Raw genomic sequence first — 14,367 nt, forward strand, 5'->3', positions numbered from 1 at the left:
CATAGGAATGTAAACTTACAAACTCATTCTATGAGGCCACCATCATAGAATACCAAAACCAGACAAAGATGCCACAAAAAAAGAAAACTGCAGGCCAATATCACTGATGAACATAGATGCAAAACTCCTTAACAAAATTCTAGCAAACAGAATCCAACAACATATTAAAAAGATCATACATCATGACCAATACATGACATCATACATCATGGGCTTTATCCCAGGATGCAAGGATCCTTTAATATCCACAAATCAATCGATGTGATACACCACATTAACAAATTGAAGATTAAAACTGTATGATTATCTCAATAGATGCAGAGAAAGCCTTTCACAAATTTCAACATCCATTTATGATAATGGATAATGCCTCCAGAAAGCAGGCATAAAAGGAACATACCTCAACATAATAAAAGCCATATGTGATAAACCCATAGTACACATCCTCAACGGTGAAAAATTGAAAGCATTTCCCCTAAAGTCAGGAACAAGACAAGAGTGCCCACTCTCACTGCTACTATTCAACATGGTTTTGGAAGTTTTAGCCACAGCAATCAGGGAAGAAAAAGAAATAAAAAGAATCCAGATTAGAAAAGAAGAAGTAAAACTCTCACTGTTTGCAGATGACATGATCCTCTACATAGAAAACCCTATAGACTCCACCAGAAAATTACTAGAGCTAATCAACGAATATAGTAAAGTTGCAGGATATAAAATTAACACAGAGAAATCCCTTGCATTCCTATACACTAACAATGAGAAAACAGAAACAGAAATTAAGGAAACAATTCCATTCACCATTGCAACAAAAAGAATAAAATACTTAGGAATATATCTACCTAAAGAAACAAAAGGCCTATATATAGCAAACTATAAAACACTGATGAAAGAAATCAAAGATGACACAAATAGATGGAGAAATATACCATGTTCATGAATAGGAAGAATATAGTGAAAATGAGTATACTACCCAAAGCAATCTACAGATTCAATGCAATCCCTATCAAGCTACCAACGGTATTTTTCACAAAACTAGAACAAATAATTTCACAATTTGTATGGAAATACAAAAAACCTTGAATAGCCAAAGCAATCTTGAGAAAGAAGAATGGAACTGGAGGAATCAACCTGCCTGACTTCAGACTATACTGCAAAGCCACAGTCATCAAGACAGTATGGTACTGACACAAAGACAGAAATATAGATCAGTGGAACAAAATAGAAAGCCCAGAGATAAATCCATGCACCTATGGACACCTTATCTTTGACAAAGGAGGCAAGGATATACAATGGAAAAAAAGACAACCTCTTTAACAAGTGGTGCTGGGAAAACTGGTCAACCACTTGTAAAAGAATGAAACTAGAACACTTTCTAACACCATACACAGAAATAAAGTGGATTGAAGATCTAAACCTAAGACCAGAACTATAAAACTCCTAAAGGAAAACATAGGCAAAACACTCTCTGACATAAATCACAGCAGGATCCTCTATGATCCATCTCCCAGAGTAATGGAAATAAAAGCAAAAATAAACAAATGGGACCTAATTAAACTTAAAAGCTTTGGCACAACAAAGGAAACTATAAGCAAGGTAAAAAGACAGCCTTCAGAATGAGAAAAAATAATAGCAAACAAAGCAATGGACAAAGAATTAATCTCAAAAATATACAAGCAGCTCCTGCAGCTCAATTCCAGAAAAATAAATGACCCAATCAAAAAATGGGCCAAAGAACTAAACAGACATTTCTCCAAAGAAGACATACAGATGGCTAACAAACACATAAAAAGATGCTCAAAATCACTCATTACCAGGGAAATGCAAATCAAAATCACAATGAGGTACCAACTCACACCAGTCAGAACGGCTGCTATCAAAAAGTCTACAAACAATAAATGCTGGAGAGGGTATGGAGAAAAGGGAACTCTCTTAAATTGTTGGTGGGAATGCAAACTAGTACAGCCACTATGGAGAACAGTGTGGAGATTCCTTAAAAAACTGGAAATAGACCAGCTGCCATATGACCCAGCAATCCCACTGCTGGGCATACATACCAAGGAAACCAGAATTGAAAGAGACACGTGTACCCCGATGTTCATCGCAGCACTGTTTACAATAGCCAGGACATGGAAGCAACCTAGATGTCCATCGGCAGACGAATGGATAAGACAGCCATGGTACATATACACAATGGAATATTACTTGGCCATTAAAAAGAATGCATTTGAATCAGTTCCAATGAAATGGATGAAACTGGAGCCTATTATACAGAGTGAAGTAAGTCAGAAAGAAAAACACCAATACAGTATACTAACGCATATATATGGAATTTAGAAAGATGGTAACAATGACCCCATATGTGAGACAGCAAAAAAGACACAGATGCAAAGAACAGTCTTTTGGACTGTTTTGGTGGGAGAAGGCGAGGATGGGATGATTTGAGAGAATAGCATTAAAACATGTGTATTATCATATGTGAAACAGATCGCCAGTCCAGGTTCAATGCATGAGACAGGGTGCTCAGGGCTGGTCCACTGGGATGACCCTGAGGGATGGAATGGGGAGGGAGGTGGGAGGGGGGTTGAGGATGGGGAACACATGTACACCCATGGCAGATTCATGTCAATGTATGGCAAAACCCACTACAATACTGTAAAGTAACTAGCCTCCAATTAAAATAAATAAATTAATTTTAATAAATAAATAAAAATTTTAAAAATAAATAAATAAAAGCAGGGTCCATATTAAATGTATCCCATGATCAGCTTCAGCTGGAGGTCAGTAACCCCCTTGGGATATTTCATATTATTTTCACTGAGCCCTATTCCACCTCAGCAAAATGGGAAAAACAAGAGTAATATCATTAACTCTCCTTATATATCACCTTATGCTTTTCAGAAAAGTTTCAAAAAACATTTTGATAGAATAAATATTAGAATGAATGTACTTAAATAATCCCAAATCATAAAGTCAAGAAAATAAAACAGTTGGATTAAAATGACAGAATCTGTGCATTTTTCTGTTCAAATGACTGTATGAGTCAAGTCGAGGAAGACGCACAAAAGCTGCACTGTTGGGAAATAGTTCAGAACTCATCATGCAGTCCCCAAGGCCAATAAGGCAGCTGGGCAGGAGGATGAGATCATCAGTGTGGGGTCAGCTTGAGACACTCCCCTTCCTGTCACCCCAGACAGCCGAGGGCCTCCCCTAGCCTGGGAAAGGTATGCAACAGGCATCAGAGAGCCTCCTGAGAAGAGCATATCTGTGAAACTGAGCAAATGTAACACCACGGCCAGGAAATTAACACAGAGTTTCTACAGATGGAGGACTAATATCTCTCTTCCTAGATAAAGAGCAGCCCATGTTATATACACATGTGGAAATCAGTACCTAAGTAAACTGTCTCCAAAATTACAGTAGGGGAGGAAATGAGTGGGTCTAATGGAGAAAATTTAGCATCAACATATATACACTATCATGTGCAAAATGGATAGATGGCGACATGTTGCTATATAAACACGGGGTACCCAGTCTGGTGCTCGGTGATGACCTAGAGGGGTGGGATGTGGGGGAAAGGAGGGAGCTCAACAGGAAGGGAATATAAATGTATAATTATGGCTGACTCAGATCGTTGTATGGAAGAAACCAACACAACACTGTAAAAAAATTTTTTAAATAATAAAAAACACTATAATATTCAAAACAATTATTATACATAGCAATAAACACTGCAGTTGATAAATTCTAAATTAACAAATTCCTTCTTTCTTTTTCCACTCACCTACCCAGCTATCCATCCATCCATCCTATAAAATATTCACTGGGCACCTACTAGCTGCTGGTCACTTCTTGATAATTTTGGTGTGCCCCAATGGCCAATCATTCTGATGAAACAGCATCCAGAAACGTCAAAAAATTAATTCTCCTTTCTCCACTGCACTGTAACTTGTCAGGGGTATGAACAACAATCTACACAATTTTCTTTTTAATCTAAAGGCCATCATGGTATTCAGCAAAGTGATTTGTGCATTACAATAAACTTCTGAACTGAAATGAACTTCTGGAATTCTGGTTTCAAAAGATGTAAAAACTAACAGACTTGGTTAATCCACCCACTGGATTGCTCAATCTAAAATACAATAAAGCATTTAATTCAACTCAGAGTGTAGTAAACTATGATGTACTACATACATGAGAGACAAGGAGATTACCGGAGAGCTTCCTTGAGCTGAAGGGGTTTACACTGGAGGCAGAAAGCAAGTTAAGAAACAAAAATACCTGCAACAGAACACAAGTGACAAAGAATAGATGATTCCAGAAGATCAGGAAAGGCTGGGAAGTATTGAAATAGCGCAAGACACTATGGTACTTACCCTCCTCTCCCCTGCCCCCACCTTGTCCTCAGCCTGCCTTTTGTCTGTAGAAAAACTTTAGCCAAAGAATAAGTTTGACCAAAGAAGTGAGAAAATGCAGAAGGAAAATGGTCCAACAACACTAAATAATAAGTTTAGTCATTAAGCATGGGCTTCTCTGGTGGCTCAGACAGTAAAGCATCTGCCTACAAAGTGGGAGATGACCTATAATTCCTCCTCAGGGGATATAGCTAATATTCTGAACCATGTACTATGAGCGGTCTTATAGATACTGAAACCCCCACCAGGAAGAAGAAGTTAACCATGTGATGACCAGGCTGTAACCATGACATAAGTCGAGAATTGGTCTCAAGGAAATGGGAACAAACTGACCCTAAAACTGAAGATTAACTATACTTAAAACAATCAAGATGATGCTGGTCACACCACCGATGACCAATTTCAAGAGCTGATTCTGCTGTTTCTGCATGTAGCCCCCTACCTCTGTCTGTAAAAGTCTTGCCCCCTGATTGTCAGTGGGGAGAAGGGGGATTGATTTGGACAGGAGTCTGCCCTCCCCATCTTCCCTACCAGTTGCTGGCATCCAAAATAAAGCAAACTTTCCCTTCCACCAATCTTGCCTCTTTATTGGCTTTTGAGCAGTGAGCTGCCAGACCCCATTTTCAGATACAGTAAAATGAGGTGCGGAGACTTGGGACAAAGAGGGCAGATGCCATCATGTTCTTGGTGAGCAGAATCAAGCAAGCAAGAGCATCCAGTTTAGGGATTTGGTGGACTGTTTATGGAAGGCCTGGAAGGAATGCTAAGAATTTGCCTGCAGGACAGTAATGAGTATTTGCACAAGGAAGAGTGACCCAATCAGATCTCTGCTTTGGAAAGATTATTCTGGCAGTAGCATCCAGGCATGACTGGCAGGAGGTACAGAGCAGAGAAATACTGACACAACCAAGTGTCAGGACTGTGAAGACACAGGAAGGGCTTTGGAAGACAAAGATGCCATTGGAAGAATCACCCTAAGAATGACTGTGAAGCTCTGAGGGTTGCCTTAAATCACCTGGAAAGAATACCAGCCTTCGTTAGATCTTCCCTTTAGACTGGATGGTCCTTGCGGACAATCTGATACATCTTTAAACACACTGCTACATACACCACAGTGCCATGCAGACAGTATGTGCCCAATAAATGTTCCTGAACAGATGAATAAATACAATGTAATGAATAAATGGATAAGTTAGTGTCTTTAGAAGAGAATTCTATAACCAGAGAAAGGAAAACAAAAGAACTGATCAGAGTCAAGGTAATTTGAGGCCCCAAATCTATTATTTGAATTGAATGCAGAATATCTATGCCCAAGGTCAGCTGTCTCACATTTCACTATGCCTGGCCCATGTCTATAATGAAAAACACCAGGGAAATATTAATAATTGTACAGAGTCGATAAGAGAGTAAACATTAAAAGTTCTCATCACAAGAAAAAGACTTTGTAACAATGTAAGCTAGCAAATGTAACTAGACTTACTGTGATGATCATTTCACAATGTACACAAATAGCAAATCACCACATTGTACACCTAGTCTAATCTTGTTCGTGTCAAATATATCTCAATTTTTAAAAAAAAGAATTGTACTGAGATGTGCAAAATTTTCTCATTTGAAGATTTGTAATCACAAGGCAGCATTCACAAATCTATGTTTCCAGTGTATTAGAAACACAACCCCCATTGATCTATTTTTGACCACTGTGAAACAGTCCTCCTTTGGCTATCAGTATTTTACTGAGATAAGACATGCTTTCATTTATAAATGCAAAACACCTTCACCTGTGTCAAAAATAAAGCCTAATAATTATGCCAAATCACCTTATCAATCTACTTGCAAATTAAGAAACCACAGGTATGAAGAAGAAAATTTAGGTTGGTGTGCACATCTCAAAACCAAATTTAAAGCCAGATTCTACATTCAAAACACAGTTCACTCATTAAATTTAGGGATTTTCCCCTCAACCTGTGAAGCTGTTTAGTCTCCACGCAGGGTCACCTGTCAAATGTATGCTTCTATTCCTGGCCGCTGTGTTTGCCTGAGAGCACATGATTATGTTAACGATTAGTATCAATCCTAGATACAGGTAACCCTGGGAAGGTCAAGTACCAACTGCATTCAGGCAGCTAACTGCAGGGAGCTGTCTGAGCCTCTTGAAATGGAACCTTGTGGGTGGGGGAGGAGGCAAAGTGTGAGACCCTACAGAGCAGGGACTAGGAAATTCACATAGTCCCCCAAGTCCCAGACAATCCCAGTCCTCCAGGACAAAAGTCGCTGAATCCGAGAGCTGGAAGGGTCCCCACACATCGTCCACTGCAGCCCCCACCTGCCCCACATGCAGACTCCCCCGTACAGTCACCCCAGAATCAGACAACACTAACTTAAGTGCTTCTGGGGCAAAAAGCTAACCACTTTTCAAGACGGCCTCTTCCACTGACGGACAACTTTTTAGCAAGTTTTTCTCTAGGTTAAGGTCAAGGAAATCAGTCCTGGATGTTCATTGGAAGGATTGATGTTGAAGCTGAAACTCCAATACTTTGGCCACCTGATGCAAAGAGCTGACTCATTTGAAAAGATCCTGATGCTGGGAAAGATTGAGGGCAGGAGGAGAAGGGGACGACAGAGGATGAGATGGTTGGATGGCATCACCGACTCGATGGACATGGGTTTGGGTGGACTCCGGGAGTTGGTGATGGACAGGGAGGCCTGACGTGCTGCAGTCCATGGGGTCGCAAAGAGTCAGACATGATTGAGCAACTGAAATGAAGTTCAAAATTGACACCCTATTCATGTGTGGCTCTATTTATAACTCTGGGCCAAAAAGGCACTCTAAATGCCAAATGAATGACGAATGATTAGTGAACAGATGGGGCCTTACAGATCAATGACAATATTGGAAAAAGGAATCACTCACAAATTTAAGCTTTTAAGAGCCATGATGGCTCAAAAACATATAAATAAAGATTTGATTTGATTCACTTAACATTACTTAAGCAGAGGGGGATTATGTAGCACTATGGAATGAAGCATATGTAACAGAAACAGTTCTAAGTAAGGGGAGAAGACTCAGGTCCTAACACTCACTCTGCTGCTCTCACCCACATTCCACACCTGTCAACTAAGCCGGCCAGATCCTGAGATCTCCACCATCACTTAAGACCGTCAGGACTCTGTGACTTATCCCCAAAGAGTGTGGTGTCAAACCTCCAGGAATTTCCTGCCTTAACTGCATTTCTCTGAGAGTTCAAACCCATCTGCAAATAAAGGGTAAAAGTCCTACTAAGGGGACTTCACTCGTGGTCCAGTGGCTAAGACTCTGCATTGCCAATGCAAGAGATTCATGTTCAATCGCTGGTTAGAGAACTAAGATCCCATATACTGTGACCAAAGATCCCATGGGCCGTAACTAAGACCTGGCACAGCCAAATAAATGAATTTAAAAAAAAAAAAAAAGTGGTCCTACCATGGCAGGCAAATACAGGAGTTGAACAGGTAGAATTATATCCACCTGTTTTCAGGATGAGCACAAGGCAACATGGTTGGGAAACTAACCTGAAGTTGATTGGGAATGAGAACCTAGGGCTATTTATTTCAATTACCTAATGTGAGACCAGGCCTTCTACACTCGTGTTTACCATTATAAGGACCAAATATATATTTCTCAGCCCTGCGCTTGATAAATACACTTGTCCATGCCTCACCGGCCAGAACTCAAGAGGTCTGACCACTTGATCATTTGAAGCTTCATCTAGCAATAAGTTCTGTGATTCTGTTATAAACGCCAATCGACCTGAGTGATCTCAGGAAGCTCCACGTCTCTGTCATCCATTTCTGAGCCATGACGGGAGGCAGGTGGCCAAAAGGAAGGAGCACCAAGTAAAAGGAAGCAGACAGAAAATGGACGGTCATGCCAGCAACTGAGCATGCCACGTGGGCCCCCATTGCCTTCCAAAGCCAAGTAGAAATATCACATCACTCACTGGTCAGCCACAGTTCTCCTTTCCCACTTCCACTTGGTATGAAAAATGGGAAGCTGATGGTGAAGTCTGTGCTCAAAGAAGCAGCTAGTAAACTGATTTCAAAAGAGAAAATGGAAGAGAATGGTCAAAGTATCTGTGGCAGGTATTTTTAAAAGTGCATGACTGTTGCATGAAAGATATTTGCTAAGGAATTTTTACCACAGGCGTTCAAGTTGAGAACAGCAACAGAAGACTCCCAAGGGCTAAAAAAGCTTATGTGTCTAGATGGTGCTGTCTGGAAAGTGCATGGCCAAGGGCAGCCCCAGCAGTGCCCAGATGGGACCCTCCCCAGCCCCAGGGTGACTGCCCAGGGCATCTCTGGAGGCAGTATTCTCTGCTGGCTTTGTATGAGAACCTGGCATATAAGCTGAATTACTATCATCACAGCAAAAGAAATTATTCTAATTCTGGTCTAATGATGCTAATCTAAAAATTCTATGCTCAGAAACTGTCCTGTGCCACGCTTCAGATCTTATTATTTAAACATCACCAGACTTCCCAGGTGGCGCTAGTGGTAAGACATAAGGCATGCAGGTTCGATCCCTGGTCGCGAACTATGATCACACGTACCACAGCCAAAACAAGACCTCAGGTGATGAGCAGGTTTGTAAATGACTGTGCTCCTTCAGGGGCTTCCCAGGTGGCTCCAGTGGTAAAGAACCCACCTGCCAAGGCAGGAGACATAAGAGACGCAGGTTCAATCCCTGGGTCAGGAAGATCCCCTGGAGGAGGACATGGCAGCCCACTCTAGTATTCTTGCCTGGAGAGTCCCCATGGACAGAGGAGCCTGACTGTAGTCCATAGGGTTACAAAGCGTCAGAAACTACTAAAGCAACTTGGGATGCACAAAGATCATCACTGTCTTCATTCTGAAGATCTTTCATCAAACTTTGACCAAAATCACAATAAAATTCAGACATTAATGACATAATCTCTAATCCTTCTTCAGTCAAAATTTCAAGAATTTTTTTTAAAAAGGAAATGTTTTAATGAACATAATATATTTGGACTTCTCTTTTTTCTAAACTAATACCTTAATGTTTGCACAATGAGCAAGTATTATTTTTGTCATCTAACTAAGCAGTAATAGTTTGCATGCAGTGTTTTGGAAACATAAATTAATGAACGTGGCACAGAAATGGATTACAAGAACAGAGACACCATTGGTCTGCATTGGTGGAATTACGGTGGTTTTCAATGTTCCTTTTCTCATTTGTAGTTTCCTAAGAGCACAAGTTACTTCTGGAAAAAGAAAAAAGAATAAGAGAAACAATTGAACAGGGAATTGGTTCTGCAGCACAGAAACCTAGCATTCACTCTCCCTCAGGTACACAGACTTTGCCTGAAAGCCCATTTCTGGGGCATCTCACATGAGCAGTGAGGTCCCTGCAGCAATGTCCTGGGTCCTAGCCTTGCCATAATCATAACCCCAAAAGCCTCAAGCCCAGTTTACCCTTCTTGTGCCATCTTAATGGTCCTGGCAAATATGTGTGTTAAAATAAAGCATTCATGCAAATTCCATTTAGTTTCGAGATTTCTGATGAGTTCTCTCTTTTTTTTTTTCTTTTTCTCTGAGCAATTATTTTTTAAAAGGAGATTTCTGATGATTTTTTGTGATATGTCTTTATATGAGATTTTAATACTTTTCTTCTCTGCAAATTTCTGTTGTTTATTTTGGAAAGAAGATAGCTTAAAATGGCAATTTTTTACATAGGGATGAAAACAAGATTATTTCAAAGTCTCTTCTTCCAGAGTCAACAACTCACCCATGTTTTAGAGTCTATAAATACGTAGGGTATATAGTTACCAGTGATCTAACAGAGGTCTGCTCTGAACTTCAGCTTGTGTCCATAACTTTAGTTCAGCCAGTGGTTGAGAATACAATTTCGAGAGGCACCAACCCACACTTCTAACCCTGGTTCTACCTTCAATGGCTATGTGACTTGGACAGAAGAGGGGTGAATCTGCATCTCAGATTTGAATGGGGAAAATGAAGATTGTAAGTAGCTACCTTACAATGGTGTGGGGCAGATTTCATCACAGCAATTCCTGATAGACCGCCTGGCATACTGCAAGCCCTAAAAACACTGCAGACTTTCTTATGCCGTCCTGGCAGCGCTGATATCTTCTATTTGCACAGTCAGTCATATGCTCCAAGGTACTCACACCATTTACCTCACTGGATCCTCAGGCAGCTCTGTCCCAAAAGTTACTGCCCCCATTTTATCTTTTCTGTAAACAGATGAGGAAACTGAGGATGGAGGACACACAGCTTAGAAAGAAGCTCCAGGCCTCTTTTTGCTCTGTGCCAGATTCTCAACTGGACTTCTCAGTGGCTCAGATGGTAAAGAATCTGCCTGCAATGTGGGAGACCTGGGTTTGATCCCTGGGTGGGAAGATTCCCTCAAAAGATTTCATGTGCCACCTGTGAACTTAATAAGATTAAATTTCTTTTTAAATACTCTACTAAACACAGTCAGCAAAAACAGGACAGGGAGCTGACTGTGGCTCAGATCATGAACTCCTTATCACCAAATTCAGACTTAAATTGAAGAAAGTAAGGAAAACCACTAGACCATTCAGGTATGACCTAAATCAAAACGCTTACAACTATACAGTGGAAGGGACAAATAGATTCAAGGGATTAGATCTGATAGACAGAGTGCCTGAAGAACTATGGATGGAGGTTCGTGATGTTGTACAGGAGGCAGTGATCAAGACCATCCCCAAGAAAAAGAAATGCAAAAAGGCAAAATGGTTGTCTGAGGAGGCCTTACAAATAGCTGAGAAAAGAAGAGAAGAGAAAGGCAAAGGAGAAAGGGAAAGATATGCCCATTTGAATGCAGAGTTCCAAAGAATAGCAAGGAGAGATAAGAAAGCCTTCCTCAGTGATCAGTGCAAAGAAACAGAGGAAAACAATAGAATGGGAAAGACTAGAGATCTCGTCAAGAAAATTAGAGATACCAAGGGAACATTTCATGCAAAGATGGGCTCGATAAGGGACAGAAATGGTATGGACTGAACAGAAGCAGAAGATATTAAGAGGAGGCAAGAATACACAGAAGAACTATACAAAGAAGAACTTCATGACCCAGATAACCACGATGGTGTGATCACTCACCTAAAGCCAGACATCCTGGAGTACAAAGTCAGGTGGGCCTCAGGAAGCATCATTATGAACAAAGCTAGTGAAGGTGATGGAATTCCAGCTGAGTTATTTCAAATCCTAAAAGACAATGCTATGAAAGTGCTGCACTCAATATGCCAGCAAATTTGGAAAACTCACCAATGGCCACAGGACTGGAAAAAGTCAGTTTTCATTCCAATCCCAAAGAAAGGCAATGCCAAAGAATGTTCAAACTACTGCACAATTGTGCTCATCTCACAAGCCAGCACAGTAATGCTCCAGATTTCAACAGTATATGAACCGTGAACTTCCAGATGTTCAAGCTGGATTTAGAAAAGGCAGAGGAACCAGAGATCAAATTGCCAACATCCCGTTTGATCAACGAAAAAGCAAGAGAGTTCCAGAAAAACATCTATTTCTGCTTTACTGACTACACCAAAGCCTTTGACTGTCTGGATCACAATAATCTGTGGAAAATTTTTCAAGAGATGGGAATACCAGACCACCTGAACTGCCTCCTGAGAAATCTGTATGCAGGTCAAGAAGCAACAGTTAGAACTGAACATGGAACAACAGACTAGTTCCAAACTGGGAAAGAAGTACGTTAAGGCTGTATATTGTCATCCTGCTTATTTAACTTATATGCAGAGTACATCATGAGAAACATTGGGCTGGATGAAGCACAAGCTGGAATCAAGATTGCTAGTATAAATATCAATAACCTCAGATATGCAGATGACACCACCCTTATGGCAGAAAGTGAAGAGGAACTTAAGAGCCTCTTCATGAAAGTGAAAGAGGAAAGTGAAAAAGTTGGCTTAAAACTCAACATTCAGAAAACTAAGATCATGGCATCTGGTCCCATCTCTTCATGGCAAATAGATGGGGAAACAATGGAAACTGTGACAGACTTTCTTTTCTTGTGCTCCAAAATCACTGCAGATGGTAACTGCAGCCATGTAACTAAAAGACGCTTGCTCCTTGGAAGAAAAGCTATGACCAACCTAGACAGCATACTAAAAAGCAGAAATTACTTTGCCAACAAAGGTCCATCTAGTCAATTCTATGGTTTTTCCAGTAGTCATGTATAGATGTGAGAGTTGGACTATAAAGAAAGCTGAGAAAAAAAAAGAAAGCTGAGCGCTGAAGAATTGATGCTTTTGAACTGTGGTGTTGGAGAAGACTCTTGAGAGATCCAATCAGTCAATACTAAAGGAAATCAGTCCTGAATATTCATTGGAAGGACTGATGCTGAAGCTGAAACTCCAATCCTTTGGCCACCTGATGTGAAGAACTGACTCACTGGAAAAGACCCTGATGCTGGGAAAGATTGAAGGCAGGGGGAGAAGGGGACTACAGAGGATGAGATGGTTGGATGGCATCACCAACTCAGTGAACATGAGTTTCAGCAAGCTCTGGGAGTTGGTGATGGACAGGGAAGCCTAGTGTGCTGCAGTTCATGGGGTTGCAAAAAGTTGGACACAACTGAGCAACTGAACTGAGCTGATTCATACTTTACAAGAGATGTGGTTTTTCCAGATGGCACAGTGGTAAAGAATCTGTCTGCAGATGCTGGAACTGAGGGTTCGATCTCTGGGTGGGGAAGGTCCCCTGGAGAAGGAAACGGCAACCAACTCCAGTATTTTTGCCTGGAAAATCCTATGGACAGGAGCCTGGTGGGCTAGTCCATGGGGTTGCAGAGTCAGACACGACTGAACACACACACACACACATTCATACTATAATCAAATCAAACTGTTTTTTTTTTTAACACCACTCCAAATTAATTGGGTTTTGCTTAGTGAAAAGAGCATCCGGGGCTCTTATTTAGAGCTTACTATTATCTCAGCACCAGGTTGGGTGTTCACATCCATGGCCACAGTTCAACCCACAGCGACTCTATGAGGTAGCACTGTCATTGTCCCCATTTCATAAATTTCACAACTAAGTGCAGGATTGAAATGCAAGCTAACTGTCTCAAACTCCAGCTCTTAAGACTCTGGTATTATCCAAATCGCATTTGCCTGCCCAACTGACCATACATTTTGCAAAGTGCTTTCACACACAGCAGATGTCCGGATGGGATGGGGAGGGGGGAGGTTACCAGTGTTCTTTTGTATATGTGATGAAATCGAGACTCAGCGCTCTTAGAGGAGCTGTCAAAGTTACCCGGCCTTCTTCCGGTCCAGCAAGGACACATAACTCCCTCACTCCAAATCTCATTCTCGTCCCAAAGTCTCAAATTCCTTTGCACGTGTATTTTGAAAGCAAGATGGCAGGAGACATCCTGTCATTCCTGAAAAGCAACTGTGCACTTCACGGCCTTCTTGTCAACCCTGAGCGCTGACAGCGCTGACAGCTTGACCGGGGCTCCCCGGCTCCGGCTCCGGCTCCGAGGAAGTGGGAGGTGAGACTGCTCGCAGAGCAGCCCCTTGGGACGGTGCCAGCACCGCGTCCCCACGCCACCCCAACCTCCTCGCTCCAGGTCCTCGAGGACGGGGCGTCCCCTGTCCCGCGAGTGCGCAGGGGAGGGCGCGCGGAGACCCGAGCCTCGGCTGGCTCAGTCCCCGGGCGCAGCGAAACCCGAGCGCGCTCAAACCGCCTTCCTCGGCCACCGGGGCGGGAACTGCGGCTCCCGGGATCTCAGCACAGTCTTCCGGGAGGACCCGGCCCGGCTCGGCGCGGGCTGGCAGCCCCAGGCCCGACGAAGACTTCAACTCGGCACGCCACGCGCCCTGCCTCAGTTTCCCTCACCCCGCAAGAGTGCAGAAACCCTAGATGTCAACCGAGGCGCACCCCGGACCTAAAC

The 14,367-nt window shown here is 42.0% G+C and overlaps 1 protein-coding gene across 8 annotated transcripts in view; it reads right to left on the minus strand.

Moving 5' to 3' along the window:
• Positions 1-14,367, minus strand: part of DISC1 (DISC1 scaffold protein) — a 433,479-nt gene that overhangs the window by 367,405 nt on the left and 51,707 nt on the right. The gene's annotated exons all lie outside the window — the stretch shown is intronic.

The sequence above is a fragment of the Cervus canadensis genome, chromosome 8 (assembly GCF_019320065.1).
Source record: "Cervus canadensis isolate Bull #8, Minnesota chromosome 8, ASM1932006v1, whole genome shotgun sequence".
NCBI lineage: Eukaryota > Metazoa > Chordata > Mammalia > Artiodactyla > Cervidae > Cervus > Cervus canadensis.